Source organism: Nicotiana attenuata, chromosome 6 (genome assembly GCF_001879085.1).
Source record: "Nicotiana attenuata strain UT chromosome 6, NIATTr2, whole genome shotgun sequence".
Lineage (NCBI taxonomy): Eukaryota > Viridiplantae > Streptophyta > Magnoliopsida > Solanales > Solanaceae > Nicotiana > Nicotiana attenuata.
Window position 1 is genome coordinate 10,854,985 of NC_031994.1, and position 13,737 is coordinate 10,868,721.

Below are 13,737 nucleotides of genomic sequence, written 5' to 3' on the forward strand. Positions count from 1 at the left end.
TGGGAAAAGACAATGTCGTGGCGGATGCTCTTAGCCAAAATATATGGGTGGTTTGGCTAACTTCGAGGCACGTCAAAGGCCGTTGGCCAAGGAGGTTCGTTGGTTCGCTATCTTGGGATTTCTTCTTGCGGACTATAGTGAGGGGGGGGGGGGGGTAATTTAGCAAAATGAGGCTGAATCTTTGCTTGTGGTGGAGGTCAAAGAGAAGCAATACGATGAAGATGATCCATTGTTGGTACAGTTAAAGGAGGTGTATTCATTGACATAAGACCACAACGTTTTCTCTTGGCATGAATAATGGTACACTACGGTACCAAGGGTGACTATGTGTTCTAATTATAGACGGTCTTCGGGAAATAATCACGGCTGAAGCTCACACTTCTAGGTATTCTGTACACTCAGGTTCTACAAAGATGTATCATGATCTCAAGGAGATTTTATTGGTGGAATGACATGAAGAGAAATGTGGCGGACTTTGTGGCAGAATGTCCAAATTGTCAACAAGTGAAGGCCGAGCATCAAAGGCTGGGCGGGTTGGCACAGAATATAGAAATTCCAATGTGGAAGTGAGAAATAATTAATTTGGACTCTTTGGTAGGACCACCATGCATTCTGCGCAAGTTTGACTCAATTTCGGTGATTGTGGACCGACTCACAAAATTAACACACTTCTTGCCAGTTAAATCTATCGACAGAAAACAATATGCTGAATTGTATATCAAAGAATAGTCAGGTTGCATGGCACTCCAGTTTCTATCATTTAGGATCGAGGAGCATGGTTCGCAGCTAACTTTCGGATGAAATTTCAGCAAGGTTTGGGTACACATGTGAATCTTAGAACAACCTTTCATCCACAAACTGACAGGCAAGCAGAGGGGACTATTCAGACGCTTAAGGATATGTTGCGTGCTTGCCTTCTTGACTTCAAAAGTAGCTAGGATGATCATTTGCCACTCATATAGTTTGCTTATAACAACAGCTACCATGCTAGTATTCAGATGGCGCCATTTCAGACATTATATGGTAGGAGATGTACATCTCCTATTGGGTGGTTCGAAGTTTCGGAAGTTGAATTGATAGTACCAGACCTCGTGCATCAAGCTATGAAGAAGGTTAATATTTTTATGGAGCGGTTAAAAACTGCTCATAGCCGTAAAAAGTCCTATTCAAATGTTCGTCGAAGAGATTTGGAATTCAAGGAAGATGATTGGGTATTCTTGAAGGTTTCCCCCATTGAGGGTATCATGCAGTTTGGAAAGAAAGGGAAGTTAAGTCCAAGGCATGTCGGGCCGTACAGAATCATTCAATGGACTAGTCAGGTGGCGTACAAGCTTTACCACCGCCTGGGATGTAATTAGTGCACCTAGTATTCCATGTGTCCATGTTTGAAGAAGGAAGTTGGAGATCCGCCATTATTGTGTCGGTTGAGACTATTGAGGTTAATGAAGAATTGTCATATGTAGAAATTCCAGTTGCCATTCTTGATAGGCATGTCCGAAAGTTAAGAAACAAAGAAATTGCCTCCATGAAAGTGCTATGGCAAAACCAGCAGGTTGAAGAGGCCACTCGTGAGGCCGAGGAAGAAGTGAAGAAGAAGTACTCGCAATTTTTTAGATAACTATGTAATTAAGTATTGGTGTCCTATGAAGATGTTGAAAGCTTACCTTCTGTGAATTTTGTATCTCTTGGATAGTTGATGTTAATAGTGTTCCTTTTCTAGTATTGTATTACTTATGAGGCCACGATTGGTATTATTTCATACTACGTTGCATCTTTGGATTATGTATATGCTTTTAGGAGTGGTTTCTAGGTTTCTCTAACAGGTGGATAGGCCTTTTTACAAAGGAAACTCTGGCGAAAGTTTTGTCAATTTTAGGGAGCGAGTCTAATTTGGGACTGTTGGTGTGTGGTATAGTAGTTGAGTCGCATCGGATGTTAATAATGAACTTTGACCCTCATTCGAGGACGAATGATCTTATGTGGGGGAGGATGTGAGGCTTTAAAAGAATTCCCTATTAGTCCGAGAAAACAAGCACACTCACAAGTCGCTTAAGTGTCGTCTTGCCTTTCACGAGGGGTTAAGAACTGTAAAATCAAAACATAGATTATCATGATAATACGTTTAGGAGTTGTATTGGATAATGTTGAGCGCCTAAGGAGATCCCTAGGACTAAGCCATGTTGGGAACTATGCAATAGGCTAAGGTTTCAGGAAAAATTCGCACAAGGTACGACTTCAAAAACATATTGCTACCAAAATATAAAGACTTAAGAGCTGATCTACCTATTAAATTAATGCCCATTGAGTCTAGTTTCCAACGCATCAAACTGTCCTCATTTGGATGTGCATACAGAAGGTTATGGCCATTTTACCGGACCTATGTCATATGCGCGCCCAGGTGCGTGGCCACACATATTTGGGAGTTTCTGCCTTGTGTGCGCGGCGAGATGCGTGGCCATTTGGCCAGGTGCGTGGCCGTGCACGTAGGAGACATATAAATACACCCATGGTCGGGTAGGGAGAGTGGCTAAGTCATTTGTTTGAGCTAGGGCTTGCTCTATCAAGCGGAATTCGTCCCATACTTCCCTCCCATGAACCAAGATCCATAGATTTCCATTCAAATCCCCAAATTGGTCAGGAACACTAAATGTTGGGATTCTCTAGATTCATACTACAAGAGATTGAAGTTGTTTAGTGTGGTGGAGCCGTAGTATTATTAAGGGGAAAATTTCAGGTATGTATGGCTAAAATCCCCTCTTCTTAGAAATTGAACCCCCTTGGTGCCCATCTAATTGGTGTATGTTCCAAAATTGATTGATGTAGAAATTGCTATTCCAAAATGTGCTTGTGTTGCAAGAAGATATTTGCAATATGTATTTCAATGTTCCCATTATGCTATCTTTTCATTTGAGGATGTGTTAATGATATTGAATATGTGCTAAAATGCCTAGACTTCTAGCCGAGTTTGAATAATGGTTGTTATGCTAAAATATGTGAGGGCCTCTACTTACCTATGATCTGTAATTGCTCTCGTGTGTACTCAATATATTGAATTGAAAGGCTTGTTTGATGAAAATGATAATAATGTGAAATGTGGGAAAGAACTTGCATTATGAAATATGGCCAAGTGCCAAGGTATGATATAATGATTGTGGCCACTAGTGCCGATGAATTGATATATGTGAAAGAAAATGAGAGGAACGATGGAAAATGCTAGTGTCCTGGCTGAGACGGCCTAGCCGATCGGGCCGTGATCGGATGCCATGCCGCACACATGGTGGTATTTTGCTAGAAACTGAAATTGGAAATTGAAACTGGAATTGTGATTGTGGTGAGTGTCTCCAATGGGACGACCTAGCAGATCGGGTCGTGATCGGACTCCGTATAAATGTATGGTGGTATTGTGAATGATGAGTTATTGATACTAATGATGTCCCAATTTAATGCTATGAAAATTACTTGAAAGCTTATGTGATCCTTAATTTGATAATGTAGTGTTTTTAACGTTTCCATTGATTCCATGATTATTTCTTCTTGTATTATTGTTCTTTTTAACGATATGGTGTTTAGTTATACATACTAGTACTATTCGACAATACTAACGTCCCTTTTGCCGGGGGCGCTACATCATAAAATGGATGTAGGTGGTTCCATATCAGAAAATGTTGATCGCAGCTAGTGAGTGCATCATCAACATCTTCCTAGAAGACTTGGTGAGCCCCATTTCTTCCTGGGGTCATGTAGTACATCTTTTGTTTATATGTTTGCCACGTTTTGAGGTATAGTCGGGGCCTGTTGCCGGCATTGTTATGACACTCTTTTGTATCTTTAGAGGCTCCTGAGACACTATGTGGGTTGTATATATGTATTGGAAGGAACACTGGATTATGTTGGATTTTGGACCCTTGTTCCTTCAATTTGAAAAGTGTATGTAATTTAGAAAAACCTACCAATGATGTAACAATTAAGTCGATTTGGAAATGTTTACAAAATCTTTCTGTTGTATAATTAACAATAACCTGTTTTCTTGATCATAATGAGTTAGGTAGAAACTGTCTAATTGGCTTGCTCAGTCGGGTTCACTCGATTGAGCACCAGTCGCCCCTCCCGAGGTTAGGGCGTGACAACGGGTCCCCAACTCACTCTATACGGCTCTCCAGAAATGCGAAGTAAACTGAGGGCCTCTATCGGATATGATGGAAACAGGCACACCATGCAACCGAACTATCTCTTGAATATAAATCTGGGCCAACCTCTTTGAAGTATACATAGTAATAACTAAAATAAAAGTGCGCCAACTTGGTCAACCTATCAACAATGACCCAAACTGCATCAAACTTCCGCAAAGTCTGCGGCAACCCAACTACGAAGTCCATAGTAATGCTCTCCCATTTTAACCTTCGAATAGTCATCTGCTGGAGTAGGCCACCTAGCCTCTGGTGCTCACACTTAACCTGCTTGCAACTTAGGCACTTAGCTACATACTCAACTATGTCTTTCTTCATCCGCCGGCACAAATAATGTTGTCTCAGGTCGTGATACATCATTGTAGAACCAGGATGAATGGAATACCGAGAATTGTGTGCCTCCTCTAGAATCCTCTCCCTCAAGCCATCCACATTAGGAACATATAGACGACCCCGGAATCGCAGAACACCATCTTCGTCGATAGAAACTTCCTTGCCACCACCGTGTAGTACCGTCTCTTTAAGAACCATCAAATGCGGATCATCAAACTGTCGAGCCTTGTCTGCTCCAATAGTGAAGACTGGGCAATGACGCACGCAAGAACTCGGCTGGGCTCTGAAATGTCCAACCTCACAAATCTGTTTTCCAAGGACTGAATGTCCAAAGCTAGTGGCCTCTCCTCTACTGAAATGAATGCCAAGCTACCCATGCTCTCTGCCTTTCTGGTCAAGGCATCCGTGACTACATTCGCCTTTCCCGGGTGATAAAGAATTGTGATGTAATAATCCTTCACTAACTCAAGCCATATGCGCTACCTTAAATTGAGATCCCTTTGCTTAAACAAATGCTGCAAGCTGCGATGATCAGCGTAAATCTCACAGGACACCTATAAACAAAATGCCTCCAGATCTTAAGAGCATGAAGAATTGCGAGCAACTCTAGATTGTGCACAGGGTAATTCTTCCCATGGATCTTTTGCCGAGGCGAAGCATATGCAATAACTTGCCCCCCCTATATCAATATACATCCCAAACTGACGCGTGAGGCGTTGCAATACATAGTATACATCCCCGAACCAGAAGGAAACAATAGAACTGGTACTGTAGTCAAAGCTATCTTGAGCTTCTGAAAGCTCGTCTCACAATGATCAGATCAACGGAAAGGAGCACCCTTCTGGGTCAATCTTGTCAAAGTTGCTGCAATGGATGAGAAGCCCTCCACAGACCGGCAATAATAACCTGCTAACCCCAATAAGCTCCCGATCTCAGTCATCGAAGTGGGGCGAGGCCAACTTTGAACTGCCTCAATCTTCTGGGGATCCACCTTAATACCCTCTCCTGATACAACATGCCCCAAGAATGCCACAGAATCTAGCCAAAACTCACACTTGGAGAACTTACAATATAGCTTCTGTTCCAGCAAGGTCTGAAGCACCACTCTCAAATGCTGCTTGTGCTCCTCTATGCTACCGAAGTAGATAAAAATGTCATGAATGAACACAATGACAATCGAATCAATACATGGCCTAAATGCCCTATTCATCAAATTGATAAACGCTGCTGGGGAATTAGTCAAGCCGAAGGACATCACTAGAAACTCATAATGGCAATATCTAGTACGGAAAGCAATCTTCGGAACATCTGAGTCCCATATCTTCTACTGATGGTACCCTGATCTCAAGTCGATCTTAGAGAACACCCTAGAACCCTGCAACTAGTCAAACAAGTCATCAATTTGCGGCAACGGGTACTTGTTCTTGATGCTAACTTTACTCAACTAGCGATAATCAATGCACATCATTCTTCTTCACAAATAACACTGGTGCACCCCAAGGTGATACACTTAGTCTGACGAACCCCTTTGCTAGCAACTCCTCAAGCCGTTCCTTAAACTCTTTCAATTCTTTCGGAGCCAAATGGTATGGTGGGATAGATATAGGCTGGGTACTTGGAGCGAAGTCAATACATAAATCGATATCATGATCTGGTGGCATGCCTGGAAGGTCAAAGGAAACACACTGGAGAGCTCTCAAACTAGTGGCACTAAATCAATTGCCAGATTCTCTATGGTAGTATCCCGAAAATAAGCTAGATAAGCCAAACAACCCTTCTCGACCATATGTCGAGCCTTTAGAAAAGAGATAACTTGGCTAGGCGCACTGATAAGCGAACCCTTCCACTGCAATCTAGGCAACTCTGGCCTCACTAAGGTAACAGTCTTTGCATGGTAATCAAGGATGACATGATATGGGGATAGCTAGTATATGCCCATGATGACCTTAAAGTCGGTCATATCAAGCAACAGAAGGTTCGCTCTAGTCTCGTAACCAAAGAATGTAACCACACAGTACGAATATATCTAATCCACAACAACAAAATCGCCCATAGGAGTGGACACATAAATAGGACTTCCCAAGAACTCACGAGGAATATCAAGGAAGTGAGCAATCAGAGATGACACATACGAATAGGTAGACCCTGGATCAAATAATATTGAAACACCCCTACCGCTAACAAAAATAATACCTGTTATCATGGCATCTAAGGCCACTGCACATGGTCTGGCCAGAAAAGCATAAAACCGAGCTTGGGCACTGACTGGCTAGCCCCCACCTCTCTGGGCTGCAACTGGCTAACCTCCACCTACTTAGCCTCCACCTTTAGGACAACCCCTACCCGCCTGTCCTCCACCTCCAGGTAGTTGGACAGCTCGTGTTGTAATAACGAGTTGCTGGCCCTGCAGAACTGCCTTGCCCCCAAGCCTGGGGCATTAACTATGCACATGACCTCGGTATGGTGATCTGCTGGCCTGATGTCTGACCTGATGGCCTGAGTACCCACTGGGAAAACAATAAATAGTTTGTGGGCGGTAAGAACTCTCTAGCATGGAACTAAAATAGGGGCTGCAAGAACCCTGATGGCCTGAGTACCTTCTAGAAGAACCCTGAATAGCTGGTGGGCGGTAAGAACTCTCTGGCATGGAACTGAAATAGGGTCGCAATAGAGTACCCCGAGAAGGTGATAGTGTAGGATATGTCGGCCTGCTAGGCTGACCCCTCACAAATGACCTCTGTCCCAAGCCAAGGCACCTCTAAACTCACCAAAATAGCCGACCCGATTGTCCTGATGCATATGCTCTCTACCTCTCTCATGGTAACCCTCAATCTTTCGAGAAATCTGCACTAGTAGCTGATAAGAAGTCCCCATCTCAAACTCTCGAGCCATAGTAGCCTGAATACCTGAGTTCCACCCATCAACAAACCTCCGCACTCTCTTAGCATCCATAGGAAGTATCATAAGTGCGTGGCGAGACAACTCAGAGAACCTTGCCTCATAATCAGTCACTGACATCTGACCCTATTGTAGCTGGTCAAATTGAAACCGCAATACTTCCCTCTAGGAGGGTGGAATATACCTATCCAAGAAAATGTGTGTAAACTGATCCCAAGTCATGGCAGGAGAACCTGCTGGTCTGCAAAGAAGATGAGACTGCGACCACCTACGGGCCCTGCCCTCTTATTGGAGTGTAGTGAAATCCACCCCATGAGATTCAAATATCCTCATGTTGTGCAGTCTGTCTCTGCACCGATCAATGAAGTCCTGGGATCCTCATGTCGCTCACTCCCATAGACAGGGGAGTTTAGCCTAGCCATCGGTTCAATAGCTTCTGTGGCTCACCGACCGCATCTGGTATGGGCTCAGGTACGGCTGCTACTACTGGCTGGGCCACACCAATGAGTAGTGCACTCGGGGCCTAATATATTGCAGCTGCATGTCCTGGAGCCTAAGTAGTGGGGGTTTGGGATCCCTCTCCCGCTTGAGATGTGGCTGGGTTTGTTAGAAATAAGCCAGCCCAGGTTATAGTATCCATGAACCGTAGCATACGACCCATGGCCTCCTAAAACCCCGCTGCTGACATGAAATCGACCGGGGCTAACTTTACTGCGGGCACCTCGCCCTGATCCTCAATAACGGGATCTTCCACTGGATCCACTGGTGGTGCAACTGGGGAAACTCTGGGGTGTCATCATCCACTACCTCGCGCTGGTTATGTCCCCCGACCTCTAGCAACATTGGTAGCACCTTTTCCCGAGTCATGAACATCCGTCGTACGCGTTCTCACCATCTGTGAAAGAATAAGAGAAATTAACATAGTATACCATTAACTACACGATTGGAGATGAATATAGAGTGGTTTCCTGACACCCTATAGCCTCTCAAAGACACGTACGGACGACTTCGCACTGATATGCAAGACTATATTAGGCCTGCTAGTAACTTGTGCGACCTACGTGAACTTATTCATCTAATACCATGCTGTTACGACCCAATTCTATTATAGTCCGTGATGGTGCCCATCACCGTTGCTAGGCAAGCCAACAGAGAACAATCTTGTGATTTTCCCTTTTTTATATAAAAGATTTCTACTCTACTGTCTGAAATAGAATAGATATAACAATAAACAAAATAAAGATTCCCGCTGTTGAAGAACTGCTCGGAAGGAGAGTTATTTGCTTGAAAAACCTATTTAAAGGGGAAAATCACAAGATTGTTCACTGTTGGCTTGCCTAGCAATGGTGCTAAGTGCCATCACATCCTATAATAGAATTTGGTCATGACAAAATATCTGAGCTATTGTTCGTTGGTGCACGGATTGCATGGTATTTGATATTAAATATGATTGGTGTGCCATATTGGTAGTGTAGCTTGTACTAGGTGGGGTTAGGTTATTCGATATGGAATGAGTGTAATTTGACTTGATCAAAGTGTGTTAGAAGGATAATGTCACTAGTCAGCTTAGATTTTGGCTAAGGTTCTTGTCGGGAAAGAGAGCTCCATGACTTGCTGATGTGATAGGTGGTTATGAGTTTCTACATGTTTCTTTCATCATTGGCAGTGTACAATGATTTGGAACAAGGTTCTTATTGATACGAGGTTAGATATTGGTACCGGGTTTGCTATTTGAGCAGCTACTGTGGTCGGGAGCTATTGCTATATGTATCTGGGTTGTGTGGAATATCATGTAATTATACTTGGGATGTGGTTATGGTTTGACGTATCTTGATTCAGACTTATACAGCATATAGATGAGAGAATCTGGTATTATAATTAATTTCAGAAAGTGGACATTGGGATCTAAGGGTTGTGAGCAAATGTTTAGGTAAAGATCTTCGGTAAGACTATGCTTTCGGACCTATATAGGTTGAAGTGATGTGGGATCACTCATGGGTATGTGTATGGCATGTCTATACAGCAATTTGATGGCTTTGGAATGACTCTTGGCACATTTGAGAAAGAACGTATGTTTAAGTGTGGGAGAAAGTAACGACCTGACCAGTCATTTTGAGCTTTAGCATCCCGTGTGGTGCTTCGAGGGCATAAATAGATTCTCATGACGTATTATGACTTGCGTGTGTGGACGGTCTTAATTTTTGGGTGATTAGGGAATTATTTGGGAGAATGATTATCAACTAGGAAGCTTTAAGTTGGAAGAGTTGTTCAAGGCCGACTTTTGCGTATTTGACCTCAGATCGGTGTTTTGATTGTTTAGTTAGGTCCGAATGATTCTTTTGGACTTAGGTATAAGCCTAGACTTGCATTTGGATGTTCCTAGAGGGTTTTGGAGCTATTTGGCACAAGTTGGCCATTTGAAGAACATAAGAGTTCATAAGTTTGGCCAACAACTGACATTGATGATATTGGAATCTAATTGGTGTTTTGAGACTTTGGACAGGTCTATATAGTTGACTTGAAATTGTGTTCAAAGATAGAATGTAATACAAAGTGTTTAAGTGTGATTCAAACACTCTTTTGAAAGAATGAAAATGTAAGAACTTAAGAGAAGTATTATTCGGTTTGAGCCTCAATTCTTTGTTGTGATGTTCCCGTGGATGTTTTGATGCTTATGGGGTTCCGAGAAACTTTGGTGTGTTTGGATCATTAGTTAAGAAACTAGTTAAGTTAAGGATTTAAAGTTTTACCATAGTCAATATCGTTTCAAGATGACCTTTTTTGGTGTTTTGAGTGCGCGAGCATGTTCATAGCGTATTTAATGATTAAAACGTGTATATGGTTTGAGTATGGGATGTTCCAAATGTGTTTTGGGTGCTAAAACGAAGAATTTCTTATTGCTAGTTTTTTCTTGTGTACGTAATTACGAAAATGTCATTTATATCCCTAAGATTTTCAAATTTCTTTTAATACTTCAAAACATCACATTTACCTCATTTTAAGTCAAATTGGATGATTCAGGAGGCTATATTTGATGTAATCTCACAAGAATCATGTTGGACTCAACAAACTTGAGTTTCGAGATCATCTAAGACCTGATTCGAGCTGGGGCAACTGCTGTATTTTTTTTTCTTATTTCAAAATTTAGTTACTTTTTCTCACAAGGTTTTGGAGCTCAATTATGGGCTATTTTGGAGAGGATTTTTACTACTTGTCATGGGATAAGTATTTTTGACTAGGATTTATTGTTCTTTCATTATTCCAACCTCGATTGTAGTGTTTGATTAATTATTTGAATTGGAAAAATCGGGGATTTTAGTAAAAACTTTCTAAAACATAATTTGATGGTTTGAAGGTCGATTTGAAGTCAGAATTGAATGACTTTGGTATGGTTGGAGTCATATCAGAATGGAAGTTTGGAATCTGTGAGTTTTGTCGGGTTCTGAGATGCGAGCTCGGAGTTAACTTTTTAGTTTTCAATAAATAGCGATGCTTTATTGTACCAAATTGTTTCTTATGGATTTAATTAATGATATTAAGTTATTTTGGCTAGATTCGAGCCATTCGGAGGTTGTTTCGCACTGGAAGGACTTCTTAGAGTATTGATTTAGCTTCTTTGAGGTATGTTTCTTGCATAATGTTGTGTGGGAAAAACTACCCCTGGGATTTGGTTTGGTTGTACTATTTGAATTATGTTGGGAGACGTGTACATGAGGTGATGAGGGTGTACACAGGCTTATATGTGGTATTTGACCGGTTTAAACTCTTAGGCTTCTTTCATGCATTTAATTGAAGTTGTCATTTCATGCTACACCATGTATTCTTAAATTTACTCTGACATGCTTTATTTGAAGCTATTAGCACATGTTCTATCTTTTATTCTCAAATTTACTCTTAAATTCTTTAATTGAAGTTGTTACCTCTTTTATCGTCACACCTTTTACTTGCTTTTATTGTCCTTATGTTACTCTATGCACTCTGTTTTGCTAATTCGCTTATGTGATCCATTTAGCTATTATTGTATTGATGAATCGATAAGGTTTGAATTTTGAAGTGTTGGACATTCTTCGTTATATCAATGTATCGTATATGTTCCGTACGTTTCATCTTCTTTTGTGTTTATATTTTGTAAATATTGGCGTTGAGTTGTTCATGTTAATAATTTGAACATGTTGGGATCTGGTTGCACGCCGCAATGTTATTGATCTGATACAAAGAAATAAGGACGAAATATGATTTAAGCAGATGATCATATGGTGTGATCGGGTTGCATGCCGCAACGCTATTAATACGAAATGATGTGAAAAATAAGTACAAAATAAGATTTTAACAGATGATGATATGGTGGGATCGGGTTGCGCGCCGCAACGGATTTCATATGTTGTATTTCTTTGTGACTGTAGAGTTATCCTTAGTTGTGGTTCTCATTCTACATTCTGTTTTGGAACGACTTGTTAGTTGAACTATTACTATTTTTATTTAAATCACTTCACTTGTATTTTGATTGTATTTGGTTAATTATTGATATTCTTGTATTGGAATGATAATGCCTTCTTGTATGAGTCATGCATACTACATGGTTTGTTATGTTACTTTAATTGCTGAATTGATTGTCATGATGAATTTATTCGTGGGAGTCAACATCTCATATTCTGTTGAGTTATTGGTAACATAACGGTATGACATAAAGAAATTGTCAACATGATTTGTTTTACGTGACTCTTAAGAGAAAACTCGTCATTGCATTCAAGTGATTCCACATTTAATTCATTAACTTATACGATGTTTTATTTTACTTTAAATTATTAATTTCCTTTACCCTATTTTTATTGTTTGATACTCTAGTGTATTTCAATATAGCTTAGGACTCTGTAATACCAGTTCTAGGGATTTGTATAACTATTATTCAGTTTTAGTAACGTCTTTACATTTATTAGTTCAGTTTTTATATAGTTGAGTTGGTTATGTATGTTAGATCTCTTCATGTATCAGGTTTACCTAGTCTTAGAAACTAGGTGCCATCTCGATTCCTAAGGCGATATTTTAGGGTCGTGACAATAGGTTTGATCGAAAGTTAACTTCAGCATTATCGGACTACAATTATGTTTTTGAGACCTTGGATAGGTCCCAATGATTGATATGAAATTGTGTGAAAAGTTTGGGTGCTATCTGGAGTGTGTAAGTGTGATTCAGACGTGTTTGCAATGTTGGAAAGTTTGAAAGTTTGTTTTTGTCTTTGATGTTTGGAGCCCTGAGACAAGTTTGTAGAAAGTATATGAACTTGTTCAAATGATGAGACGAGGTCCCGAGGGCTAGGTTGTGATTTAGGGTGATTTTGGACAATTTTGGTGAGTTTTCCAACTGCTAATTTGCTGGTGTTTAGAAGTGCGTCGTAGTCGCGAAGCAAATTCTCGCGTGGATAAGGATTTCTTGGTTGGCTTGATTTGTTTATTGCCTTCACGGACTAGACGTCTCGATCATGTAGTGTCGTGGAGCTGGGCATCATGTTTGCATTAGGGACTTTGCATTTGCGAAGAAGATGGGTCTGGCTGGGGGAATATGGCCTTTGCTTTTGCATTGGAGGGTGGTTAGTTGGTCATTGCGTTTATGGGGGTCATGTCGCATTTGCGATGACGAATTTTCAGGCAGAGCATTTTTGTGCTTTTCGATCGTGGAGCAAAGGCTCGCGATTGCAAAGGGTAGTGTTTGGCAGTGTACTGATGTTAGTATTAGAGCTCTTGGTTCATAGGTTCTACGAGTCATGAGAAAGTGACTATCAGAGTCTTGCGGATTGGTATGATAATGTCCATACCTATCTTGCAGAGGATACAAGGCATTTGGGATAGACTTCCCATCTTTCTTTCCTTATCGTGGGAAATTGATTTAGCTTGAAGCATAACTCTTTGAATTCCTTCCACGCACTCGTATGCGCATGTGAGCGCTCGATATTAGTTGTGCATCGATGGCTTGTGATTCCATGGATGAGGTGCGAGATCTGATTTCTGTGTGTTGATGATGGGTCAGACTGGACGACTTGAGGCCGGGTTTTGACTGTAGCCTGAACATGGGGATTTCGGTTGTGTGAGCATGTTCTTTTGGACTTATAAGTCCGGTGGTGTTCCTATTAGTGGAATTTGTGGCTCGATGAGTTGTTAAATGGATATATGATGTGTATGATGTGACTGCGGGATGTGTTCAGATGGTTGGAATATGACGAGAACAGTTTGCTTGACATATAAAAAGGAAAATTGGGTGCTTGGTTTCTGTCTTAATTTAGCGTATAATATCAAGTTATGAGTGTACTGAAAGATCTTTCACA